Source organism: Eurosta solidaginis, chromosome 5 (assembly GCF_040869045.1).
Source record: "Eurosta solidaginis isolate ZX-2024a chromosome 5, ASM4086904v1, whole genome shotgun sequence".
NCBI classification, from domain to species: Eukaryota; Metazoa; Arthropoda; class Insecta; order Diptera; family Tephritidae; genus Eurosta; species Eurosta solidaginis.
Genome location: NC_090323.1, coordinates 143,706,639 through 143,718,743, shown reverse-complemented (window position 1 = coordinate 143,718,743; position 12,105 = coordinate 143,706,639). Strand labels below are relative to the sequence as shown.

At 38.1% G+C, this 12,105-nt stretch overlaps 1 protein-coding gene across 14 annotated transcripts in view; it reads right to left on the bottom strand.

Moving 5' to 3' along the window:
• rgn (regeneration) overlaps nt 1-12,105 on the bottom strand; it is a 399,549-nt gene that overhangs the window by 77,609 nt on the left and 309,835 nt on the right. Inside the window, exon 1 of one of the 14 annotated variants that reach the window (XM_067789682.1) lies at nt 779-794. The exons of the other annotated variants lie outside the window; for them this stretch is intronic. The gene's annotated coding sequence lies outside the window, so the exon portion shown is untranslated. Of the gene's footprint in view, nt 1-778; nt 795-12,105 lie in introns of those variants that run through there. 14 annotated transcript variants of the gene reach the window in all.

Sequence of the window (12,105 nt, the reverse complement as noted above, 5' to 3'; positions counted from 1 at the left end):
TCGAATTATTAATCATACAAAAGGTTTGTGTCTTAAGTCTTTCGTTAACATATTGTAATGAATTTACTTGCAAATCCTCTTATTTGCCGTTTTGCTAAGTTCGAATCACTAAACTGTTGAATAAATAACTCCAATATGTAATAATGCAAAATGGCCTTTATTAAAGTACTTCACAATAACGCTCAAACTGTGCAACGAATAGCTTGCTTAATAACCAAACTTATTGATAGCTCAAACGAAACTCTACTATTCAAAATAATACTGCTCTTGCTCGCTAGATAGCGTCTTAATCGAAATCTCAAATCAAACTGAATTCCAGCGCCTCTACAATTGCCGCCTTTTATACTCTTTGATTTCAACCTTCGCATCTTCTAGGCGCTTCCAGAATCTACTAGTCCAGCAGCTCTCAAACTTCTCAGCTGTAACTACAATTGCACAATTTTATAGTTTTTCTCATTGCATACTTATAGGAGTATCTCAGATATATGCATGTGTTTGTGCATTGACCCTCCGCTGCTCGTATACGTACATGGTACATATGTGTAGACGCAATTATTGTTTCGTTTATGTAGATACATAATGATTGATCTATGGATGTGAATTCACGTCACTGCTTAGCATCGGCTTAGAGACGATAGCATCGCTCAGTGCTGCTAACATTCGTTACAATATTTTTTGGGGGCAGGACGCTGAGACTTGCGAAACCCACGGAACTGATTCCAAAATACCTGCGGTTAGCAATAATAAAATAGATCTAGGTTAAGTTATAGCGATATACCTCCGAGGAGATTTTAGACCAGCTTGCGTTGCGATTTGAGTAGTGCCACTATAAATAGGCGGTACGGATCCCGACATTGAACGGCATCTGCAAGGCAGATGAATTTTCGCTGAGAAGCCTTTCACGGCAGAAATACATTTAGAGGGTTCATCTTAATCTTAACTTGTCTAAATTTAGTACTCCCTAGCAATTTCTTGGTGTTTTAATTACTCTTGTATAGTTACGGATTTCAGAAAACTACATTTACTTAATTTTAAATTAAATAATGCTCACGTATGCTAGCGAATACATTACCTCGTTATCTCTCTCTCATTGCAGGACTGAAGAAAAATACTTTAAATTAGAGACAATTAAAATAAAAGAAAGCTTCAAAATGGTAAGTAACGAACAAGTCTGGCACTACAGCGAAAACAAAGATTTGTGTACCAAGCTACAACTTCTCGACAGGCAAAGCAATTCAATGACATCCATCTCAGGTTCAAGTTCAGGGCTAGGCTCAACACGATATTGTAAGACACGAAAACTAACAGGTAGGTTAATGGCAATGAAATTATTTTCTCATATGTAAATCAAAAAGGCGTTGGAAATAAAACTAAATACGATACAGCATACAACGTAAAATAGTAGAAATCATAAGAAGTTCAAGCAAGGAATGAATGAATTTACGAATGACTGCGATTATGCGAGCAATTTACATATTTACATACAACTAAAATCATAGACGAATCAATGAAAACTACATTCAGTTCAGCGTATCCAAGGTTATTTTGCACTACCAATGTATAAGGTTGCGAATTGGACTTGACCTCAGCTAGGAAGAAGGCAGAGTAAACCCTGTACAAAATATCTAGGAATAATTATAGCAGTAAGTTGTTGGCAGCTCAACGCGGAGGAGGGGGTGTAGAAGATCTTAAGGGCACTTTATGCGCATAAGAGAATGCAATGAAGAAAATTAGTTGTTGATCAATCTTCTGGTAACACTATGGACACATTCAGTCTATGTGAGATCCTCACGGGCCGGCCAGTTCAACCTTACCTTAGCTGCATTACCAACAATATTTCACGGGACTAGATGCGAGATCCCTTGGTATCCCCAATTGGCGGCAGTTTTCGCTGCTTTCTGGGCCTTGGCAAAAAGTTATCTAGATGGTTAAGCGCGTATTAAGAAAATGCGAAAAAGGTCCCCTAGACACTGAAGGGCCGCTAATGTTTCTTTCTTTTTTCTACTGGAATATTTGCCTTGCTAATATGATTTTAGCATATTCTTGTGAAACAAGTTTCTAAAAGATATATAATCATTCATTCAATTGCGCTTTATGTCAATTACATGCTCACTTTCTATCGCCATCGTGAACGGGGTATCATTGCCAAAGCCGGCGCCGGCAAAAATAGGAATATAATCAAACGAAAAAAAGTAAAAAAGCAAATTTACTGCAATGATGGCAAATTATTTGACCCGTGACGGTGGCACTTGAACGAGCCAACGATGCATAGTGTAACGTTCCAATTAAAATAAAAACAAAAACGTTTTTTTTTGAAGAACATTAAAGAATTGACAGACTAATCTTAGAAACAGGCCTGGTAAAATTATAGTTCTTAGTACTTGTTTTCTTGGTTTGAACTTCGAACAAATACTGAATGAGTAAACTTTGCAAAAAACATCAAGCCGCCCCTTTTGTAAAATGAATAGATCCTACTAGTGAATATATTGCTTTTGATAAAGTGCTATCCGTTACAGCGCGAAAAAAAATTCAAATAAAAATTCTGAAATTTTCTTGCTACGATTTGTCACTTCCAAATATTAACCGGATCTTTTGCAAGGAATATTTTGACGATTTTTCAAAATTTCTAATCAACTATCGTAGAAGTGCGGGTTCGACTCCCACTCCCGGGAGAAAAGGCTTTGAAGAGATTTACAAGGTATAATCGAAACAGCTGTCGCCTTGTCCGTCCTGATGTCACGTTGTTTAAAATTTTTCCCAAATTATTAAAATAAATTATAAAAAAACAAATTGGTTGGTAAAAAAACGAAAAGTTGGTTGGTTGGCTTTTTAATTGCAAGTAAATAACGAAAAAAGAGAAAATACTGTAAACAAAAACGAAGATACTGATTTAATTGCCGCTATATACCTTTTATGTTTATAACCAAAAAATTTAGTATAACAATGATACCAATGAAGAATGGTACAAGTTTATGACATTTGATTTACTGTATATTTATTAAGGTGGGGGATGTGGGAACTCCACCGGACTATGGATCGACTGAGCAAACATACACCTTTGACCAAACCCACCTCATATGGTTTTTTTGTTACCAAGGCGAAAATGCGCTGACTATTTGCGTGATGATAGCAGGTACTTCATTTTGTCCTCAATCACCATCAAAACCGATTGTTTCCGCTTCTCTTTCCAGCTTGGAGTGAGCAGAGCTTTCCGCGCGGGTTTTAGGCCGATGATATCAATGTCGTCAGCATACGACAGTAATTGTACGCTCTAATAGAACTTTTTTCTATTTCTTATGTTTATATGTATGTACATAAATCCATGACCGTTTCTTGATACTTGTTTAATGACCTAATGTATATTTCTTGTGAAAATAAATAGATAACCCTTTAGGATGTAAGGAAGCCTAGCGAGGTCGAATAGGTGGAATAAAATTATGCATAAATGCAGTTAAAAAACAAATTAGTCAAAAAGCCTAACTTTTACATCAATTATAAAAGTTGTTGTTTGCTAGAGTCTATTATCACCAATTTACTGGAATTCATTGCTCATGTTTCTAATTGTATTCCTCTCCATAGTGGATAGTTCCTTGAGACAGTTACTTGATGAATTTACCAAACCAATTAAAATTCGACTAAAATATTCGATTTTGACTGCTTGTTATCGACAAATATTTGTACTTGAACGCTAAGAAACAACAGCTCATAAAATTAAGAGACAATTCTGAGTATTTGCACTGCATTGAAATTGAATTTTTTCACCGCTTCTTAGACATTTCTATATTATATTCTAATTGCATTGTGTCGGAAGTGTAAAAAATCGTTTTTTTAAGGACATACAAATTCCGTTCGTAGATTAAACAGAAATAAACATATGAAAAAGGGGTTTTCGATACTCTAACTGTGTTTGTGTGCCCGACTTAACCCTCAAACTCATGTGTATCGCAAAAGTGTATTTTCACTGTCACACAGTGCAGTCTTCTGAATTTCCAACTAAATTTCCTCGAAATTTCAGGCTGCTCTCGTTACACTGTGCTTCGTATATAAGACACGCTCTGTCTAGCTTTGACATCCACAGTCATCCATATCTGCCAATGCAATAACATACAACAACAACAAGGGCATTTGTAAAGCCATCAATGATCTAAGACAGTATGCAGCTAGACACAAAATTATATGCACAAAGTGGTGAGTGTGGGTGCAAATGTCGTTGCATTTTTGTGCTTAAATTAAACGATGACAAAATATACCATGGATCTATAATGAAAATCACTATCAGCGACCATTCATAACGCTAAACCAACAATAACGATATAAAACTTAAAGAAAGAATTCATTTGTTGCATACAATAACATAAGTATATTCCCTGCCGCGAATTACACTAGTTCCGAACTAGCGCTAAACTATCGTATTGAGAGGGGCAGTGCTGTCAACTGAAACTTAACATGACGAAATTCTACGAAACGCCAACTCCCCCCTTTGCAGACCTTAAGCGCCCATTTTCAACGCCACTTTTTCATCGTCTGAATTAAAACCCAGTGGTAGAAGTATTTTTCACGCTACTGTCACTTGGCAAAATGTTGGACGGTGAAAATTAATTTAATTTTTTTCAAATTTTTTTCATTCAATTTTTAAGGTCCTACGGGTGTACCATTAAAATACACCTGTGCAATATTCAAGTTTATGCTGGGACGAGATATATTTGAAGGATCTTAGACTTCAAAATCTATGATTTCGTCCTTAGACGATGAATTATCTTTTTTGCTATACTCATAAATATTTTTTGTGTTCATTAATTTTAAGAGATCGTTGTTTATTTCAAAGTAATGAGAGCATTTATTCAGCCGTTTAAGACCACTTCTTAAGCGTTTCTATATTGTGCGGCAAGCGTTGCCTTAATTGCTCTATTAATTTAATTATGAAGAGCTAGGGGCTAAAGCGAAATTTTTGGAGCTAAACGCAAGAAAAAAGGGCTAGATCTGGCTCCAAAAGCACCAAAATGGCAACGCTGCTGGGCAACAGTAAGCACAGCAAAAAAGCGGCTTGGCGCCTTGTTGCACGGCCGTAACCGTTTAAGCGGTTAAGCGCCATATAAGTAAGTAAGTAATACTGCCGAAGCACACGCGAAAACTGATTAACTGCATGCTGCGGCGGAACAAACACACAAATTCCACATACTTCGTTTTTGTAATTCAACATCCTAATGTCAAAATCGTACTGCGTCAGAAATTGAAACATCAAATTAGATAAAAAAAGTGTCAGTCCGCTGATTTCGGGATGGCACCTGTAAAGTTCCGCTATGCGGTTTGCTTTGCTACGCTCACACGACATACAGATGAATACCGAATATTTTATCGTTGCTTTCCAAAGCTCTCAAGGCAGCTCTGATTTAAATGCATACATTTAAATGGCTCAGATTTTAGTGCTGTTGTTTCAAGTGTGCCTGCCAACTGTCCCGCCGTGCATCCGAATTACATCAGTTCGGAGGTAGTCATTATATCAGTAGTGCGAAACTATCGCTTTGCTACATTCATACCTTTAGGGTCTTTCTATATATAAAGTGTAATCAATTGTGTTTGTACTTAGCCAAAAAGAAAATAGAAAGTGATACGTTTTACGTAATTTTTGAGACTCCCAGATTTTGATGTAATAGAGGCAAGAGAAGCTGATATCGCTGCAGTATTGGAATGTAGAACGACCATGTCTGCTTTAGGCGTAGCGGATGGGAGGTTGGGCGTGGGAATTTATTACCAACAAACACCGTTAGTCTTATATTTCAAGTCATCATTGTCTCGTAAAGTTAACAGGGTTTTGATGCATAATGCGGTGCCTTACAAATATTTCCCAGACAGGAAATCGAGTGCTTTTTGTGAACCATGTGTTTTACGAAGAATTCTTTAAGTTGTAAGCAATTAGAGATAATATATTCTATACAACCTGGATTATTTCAGATTATCGTTAATATTACTCAATATTTAATTCTACCAATATCATATTTTCCGCCAGGTAACAAGTTTGAGATAAGTTAAAAGGAAAAAAACTAAGATCTCTTTTACAAAAATACAGTGAGTTGCTGACTTCTGACGAGAATACTGAAAATAACTCACTTCAATCTAACTCCTATTGAAAAAAGTTTAAAGTTTTGCAGCGTTACCTTAAAAGGCATCATTACTCACTAATTTCTGGGTGTGTTGTCATAAAGGGGTATCGAGTTCTAACTTTTTTGCGGACATCGCCATAGAAAAATAGTCAGCTCTTTTCAAAGAAAATGATCAAATAATAATATACACTAGCTATTATTTGAAATCAATTTACTGTTAATTCGTAGTTAGCTTCTTGCAGGATAAAATAAAGAAATAACTATAATGTATGTCGGTACTTAAAAAATTCAGTACCAGGTGTTGTTATTCCAACAGCTGATTTAGCTTTTTCTTGATTATTTTCCATACAAGGCCTTGTTGCACAACAATACTGTAACGAATTTAGGAAATTCCGCTTATTTGAAACCTTCTGCTAACACCCGTATCGCTAAACTGTTGAATAAACGACTCCAATATTCAGTATTGCAAACTGATTTATTTAGATTATTTTGAGAGTAGTGCTTCACAATTATACTTCACAACCAATAGCGTGTTTAAATCAAACTGATTACTGATTACAGATTAGCAGAAAGGCGTGAGTGCGAGGAGCTTGAGCTGCTAGCCACCAGGAATAACGCCCGAAAATTCTACCAAAAAATACGGCGACAGACGGAAGGTTTTAAGACCGGGGCAAACTCCTGTAGGAATGAAAACGGCGACCTTGTAACTGATATCCAGAGAGTGCTTAGATTATGGAGGGAACACTTCTCTGTCCTCTTAAATGGAGGCAGCAATTCACCGCGCAGAGATGAAGAACCCGATCCCGCAATCGATGACGATGGAATATATGTCCCCCCGCCCGGTTACGACGAAGTTAGAATAGCAATAACCAGATTGGAAAAGAACAAGGCCGTGGGCGCTGATGGATTGCCTGCGGAGCTATTCAAGTTCGGCGGCGAGGAGTTGGTAAGGCGCATGCAGCAGCTTCTTAGCAAAATATGGGCGGAAGAAAGCATGCCCGACGGTTGGAATCTAAGTGTTCTTTGCCCAGTCCACAAGAAGGGGGATACTGCAAAATGCACCAACTATCGTGGAATCAGCCTTCTTAATATCGCATATAAGGTCCTTTCAAGTGTATTGTGCGAAAGATTGAAGCCCACCGTGAACCGGCTGATTGGACCTTATCAGTGCGGCTTCAGACCTGGTAAATCTACCATCGACCAGATTTTCACAATGCACCAAATCTTGGAAAAAACCCGTGAAAAGAGAATCGACACACATCACCTCTTCGTCGACTTTAAAGCCGTCTTCGACAGCACGAAAAGGAGCTGCCTATATGCCGCTATGTCTGAATTTGGTTTCCCCGCAAAACTTATACGGCTGTGCAAAATGACGTTGAGCAACACCATCAGCTCAGTCAGAATTGGGAAGGACCTCTCCGAGCCGTTGGAAACTAAAAGAGGTTTCAGACAGGGTGACCCCCTATCGTGCGATTTCTTTAATTTTATGCTGGAGAAAATTATACTAGCTGCAGAACTTAACCGCACTGGAACAATATACTACAAAAGCGTGCAATTACTGGCATATGTTGATGACATTGATATCATCGGCCTAAACACCCGCGCTGTTAGTTCTGCTTACTCCAAGCTGGAAAAAGAAGCGGTAAAGATGGGTTTGATGGTGAATGAGGACAAAACGAAGTACCTGCTGTCATCGAGCAAAGAGTCAGCGCATATGCGCCTTGGCAACCACGCTACTGTTGGCAGCCATAATTTCGAAATAGTAAAAGACTTCGTTTATTTGGGAACCAGCATCAACACTAGCAACAACATCAGCACTGAAATCCAGCGAAGAATCAATCTTGCCAATAAATGCTACTTTGGACTAGGTAGGCAATTGAAAAGTAAAGTCCTCTCTCGGCGAACGAAAATCATACTCTACAAGTCACTTATCGTACCCGTCCTGCTATATGGGGCAGAAGCATGGACCATGACAACAGCAGATGAAGCGGCTTTGGGAGTGTTCGGGAGAAAAGTTCTTCGAAAGATTTATGGACCTCTACGCGTTGGCGATGGCGAGTACCGAAGGAGATTTAATGATGAGCTGTACGAGCTATACGCAGACATCAACATAGTCCAGCGGATTAAAACGCAGCGGCTGCGCTGGCTAGGCCATGTTATGCGAATGAAAGATGATGCTCCGGCCAAGAAAGTGTTTCTATCGGAACCCGCCTATGGAAGCAGAGGTAGAGGGCAGCCCCCACTCCGTTGGAAGGACCAGGTGGAAAACGATTTAAACTCCCTTGGTGTAACCAATTGGCGCCGGTTGGCGGAGCGAAGGAGCGACTGGCGCGCCTTGTTGGACGGCCATAACCGTTTAGACGGTTAAGCGCCAATTAAGTAAGTAAGTAAGTAAGTAAGATTACTGATTACTCAGCTTGCGCTGCTTTTATACTCTCCGTTCCTTCATTCGTATATTTCTACTAAATTCTAGACGTTTCGCCCTCTAGAACTGCTGTATCTCCTGCTTGGTAATTGAGCTACATATATGCGTGTGCATGTGTGAGTAACAACTTCGGCTGATGACTATATCTGTGTGTGAGTTATCTCTTCGTTGCCTTTTATATATGTGTGTAAATGATGCTTGATGTGTTCATGTATATACGAGTGGCTGCTTCATATTTTTTTATTGTTGCGTGATTATTTATTTAGTATCAGCTTAGTGATGCTAGTATTCGTCACAATATGTTAGTTCATCGAAATCAATGAAAATTTTCTTTTGACTTGACATTATTCCGCAGGGCGAATTGATCTATTTCATTAAGAAATAATAGTATTTCTAATTCTGTCTCCTTGCCGTACTTTCAACTGACACTTTTAACATTGTGATGTCCCAGGACACGGCAATTGCCCCATTTGACAGACCTTTTCAACGCGTTCTTAACTAGTTCAGTTAATGATGGTTCTGTAGCAGTCTCTACTTTTTAGCAATTAATTTACATTCATATAGCTCAGACTAAAGCGCTGTTGGTACAAATGTGGCTTCCTATTGTTCCGCTTGTCATCGGATTAGCAGCAGATCGGAGGTTGTCATTAAACCTATAGTGCGAGACTGTCGCTTTTGAGTGACCGTCTCCCATATTCGGTTCGGGCTAGTTTAATAAAATAAACATTTTTATATATTTATGAATATAGTAGATATTTCTCCCAGGGTCGAGATTTTCTCGAACAGGCGTCTCGATTAGTTGCTTATTTACTTTACTTATCTATTTGCATCTCATATTCGCTGTTTATATGTATATATATTCTTACACCGTGGCCACCGTGGTGTGATGGTAGCGTGCTCCGCCTATCACGCCGTATGCCCTGGGTTCAACTCCCGGGCAAAGCAACATCAAAATTTTAGAAATAAGATTTTTCAATTAGAAGAAAATTTTTCTAAGCGGGGTCGCCCCTCGGCAGTGTCTGGCAAGCGCTCCGATTGTATTTCTGCCATGAAAAGCTCTCAGTGAAAACTCATCTGCCTTGCAGATGCCGTTCGGAGTCGGCATAAAACATGTATGTCCCGTCCGGCCAATTCGTAGGGAAAAATCAAGAGGAGCACGACGCAAATTGGAAGAGAAGCTCGGCCTTAGATCTCTTCGGAGGTTATCGCGCCTTAAATTTAATTTTTTTTAAATTATTCTTACATATCTAAACCAAAATACGTGATCCTTAAAATATGGAACCAATTCCACAAGATAAAAGCGTCTTCTTGATAAAGAAATTGAAATTTGAAATCGAACGCAATGACTTAATTTTGGACAAAACATTTTTGAGTGAAATTTCAAGACAGAAACAGAAACGAGGATGTAACTTTACCCTGGTCATGGGTTAGTACAAAGACAATTGTGCCTATAACTATATCCGACGGATTCTTTGCGAAGGGAGTACGGATCGATTCGCGCCAAAACAGATGCGGATTTGAGTTTAAAATTATAAAAAAGTCATTTCAGTTCAGATTCAGTTTTAGAACTGTTGAAATGTTCAACCACAGCAAATATACCGTGCAAAAATTGTTGGATCATGTGTTCCACTGATGTACTTACCATTATACTCCAATGTAATGCAGCAATGGACCAACTCATGTTTCTACACGAACATATTGTAAGCCGATCATTGATCGTTTTTAACGATTGTAATCACTAAACGATGTTTATTGGACTGTGGGTACTCCATGGATTACTCTGATGTAATGCGGAGCTGGAGTATATGGTCCAGTCCTAGGACATCGCAATGTTAATTGGACCATATTTTTTGTATGAATTGTGGTTAATTTTGGAGCACTCGGTTGGTCCATAGCGAGTACTCCATACATGCATGCATGGAGTACTCGCGCTTTTCGCAGGGTACTAGAAGTTTGGAAATACTTCATCTAGATTGCAGCTTTTTTAACTACTCAAACCAATTCTGTATTACGCTTTATATCCTTGACTTTTACAGATATAAATTTAAAAGAACCAAGGAAATATCAGTATCGTGTGTAATAAGTATCAATGTGGTGTAGTGTGGTATAGCATGGGAATTTGTGTCCTTTTTAAAAGTCAGCAACAACACAAAACGTCGGTACCAGAATGAGCATCCACTCAAATAATTTAGTACTTGGTAGTTAAAGGAACAATTCTTACATATTTCACATCAAGTTGTTTTATATTCTCTTGCTCCGCATGTGTTTTACAATGGTCGTGAGTCAAAGCCCGCAAACAATCTTCAAAATGCTAGCTGGGTTAAAGAGTTATCAAAGAAATATTAGCCACCTCAGTAGAAGATGGGCAAAAGATTACAAACCGCATGCGAGTTCGTTTTTTATTGTTTATTATAATGTAATTACGAATAACCAGTTTCAGCAATTAGCTCACACATTCCTATCGCTGCCAAATCATTTAAACCCAAGTTGGCGCTTTCTTGTCTGGCATGTGCAGCTACAAAAACAACAGTGAAGCATTTGACAACCGGTAAAACAGAAAATTAATTGTTTTAATTAAATAATTTTTTTAAATATTGACCACTACACCAATTATGACGCAGTTATGTGGATGGTTACCCACCAAAAAAATATGTGCAACTTATATGGTGTATGAAGCATTAAATGAAGTACGATCCTTTTCGTATTTTACGACATAAAATTTTCAGTTTACTTTTTTCCGAAAGATTTTGAGTTGATCAGAATGTCTTAGACCATGTTTACACATGCCGTAATTTTCAATAAATTGTCAATAGACCACCCCTGGGAACTAGATTATTTTCTGTAAAATTTGTGCGTTTCTGTTTGATTTTGTGCTTCCAAATTACGCTCTAGAGGTGGAACTTTTTGTATAAAAAAATCCGAATATCTAAAGCTTGCCCATAATTACCGATTACCGAGGGAAATATTTATATGGGAAATCTGGTTATGTAATTAACGATACGGAGTTAAGTACGAAAATGAAAATAATCTCGTTATATGTAAACTAAGTCTTTGCGATGAATGATCAAACACCCTATATAATTCCCTTTTCAAAGGGCAATATTAAGTATAAACCTCATACGTCAGATAAGTCCCTGCATATTAGAAAGATTTTTTCTTGTTTTGAGAATAAAACTCTACTTCATATTGCCATTTTGGAAAAAAATTTTTTTGAGAGTAGAATTGTTGTCTGTATCACAGATGTACAGAGCTTCGATGGCTTTTGGGGGTAGGGAACTCTCTGGCTGCAAATTTCCCAACATACATGGTCCGCATAATACCCTGGATTAGGGCGTTGGCAGATGGGAGTGGATGCAGGATCCTTAATCGCTCAGCCCCTACTCGGGCGTCATGGAGTTCGGCTAAGCCCTCACACCAATGTCAGGATGCCTGTTATCGTGAGGGAGACCATATCTATAGTTTAAAACAAAAAATAACCTGATTAACGTCATTAAGATTAAAAACGCTGTTTTTTTTTTCAAAGTTGACTTAGTCCTACTGTAGTAAAATTGCCTAATTGCATTCAAGGGAATCGAATTG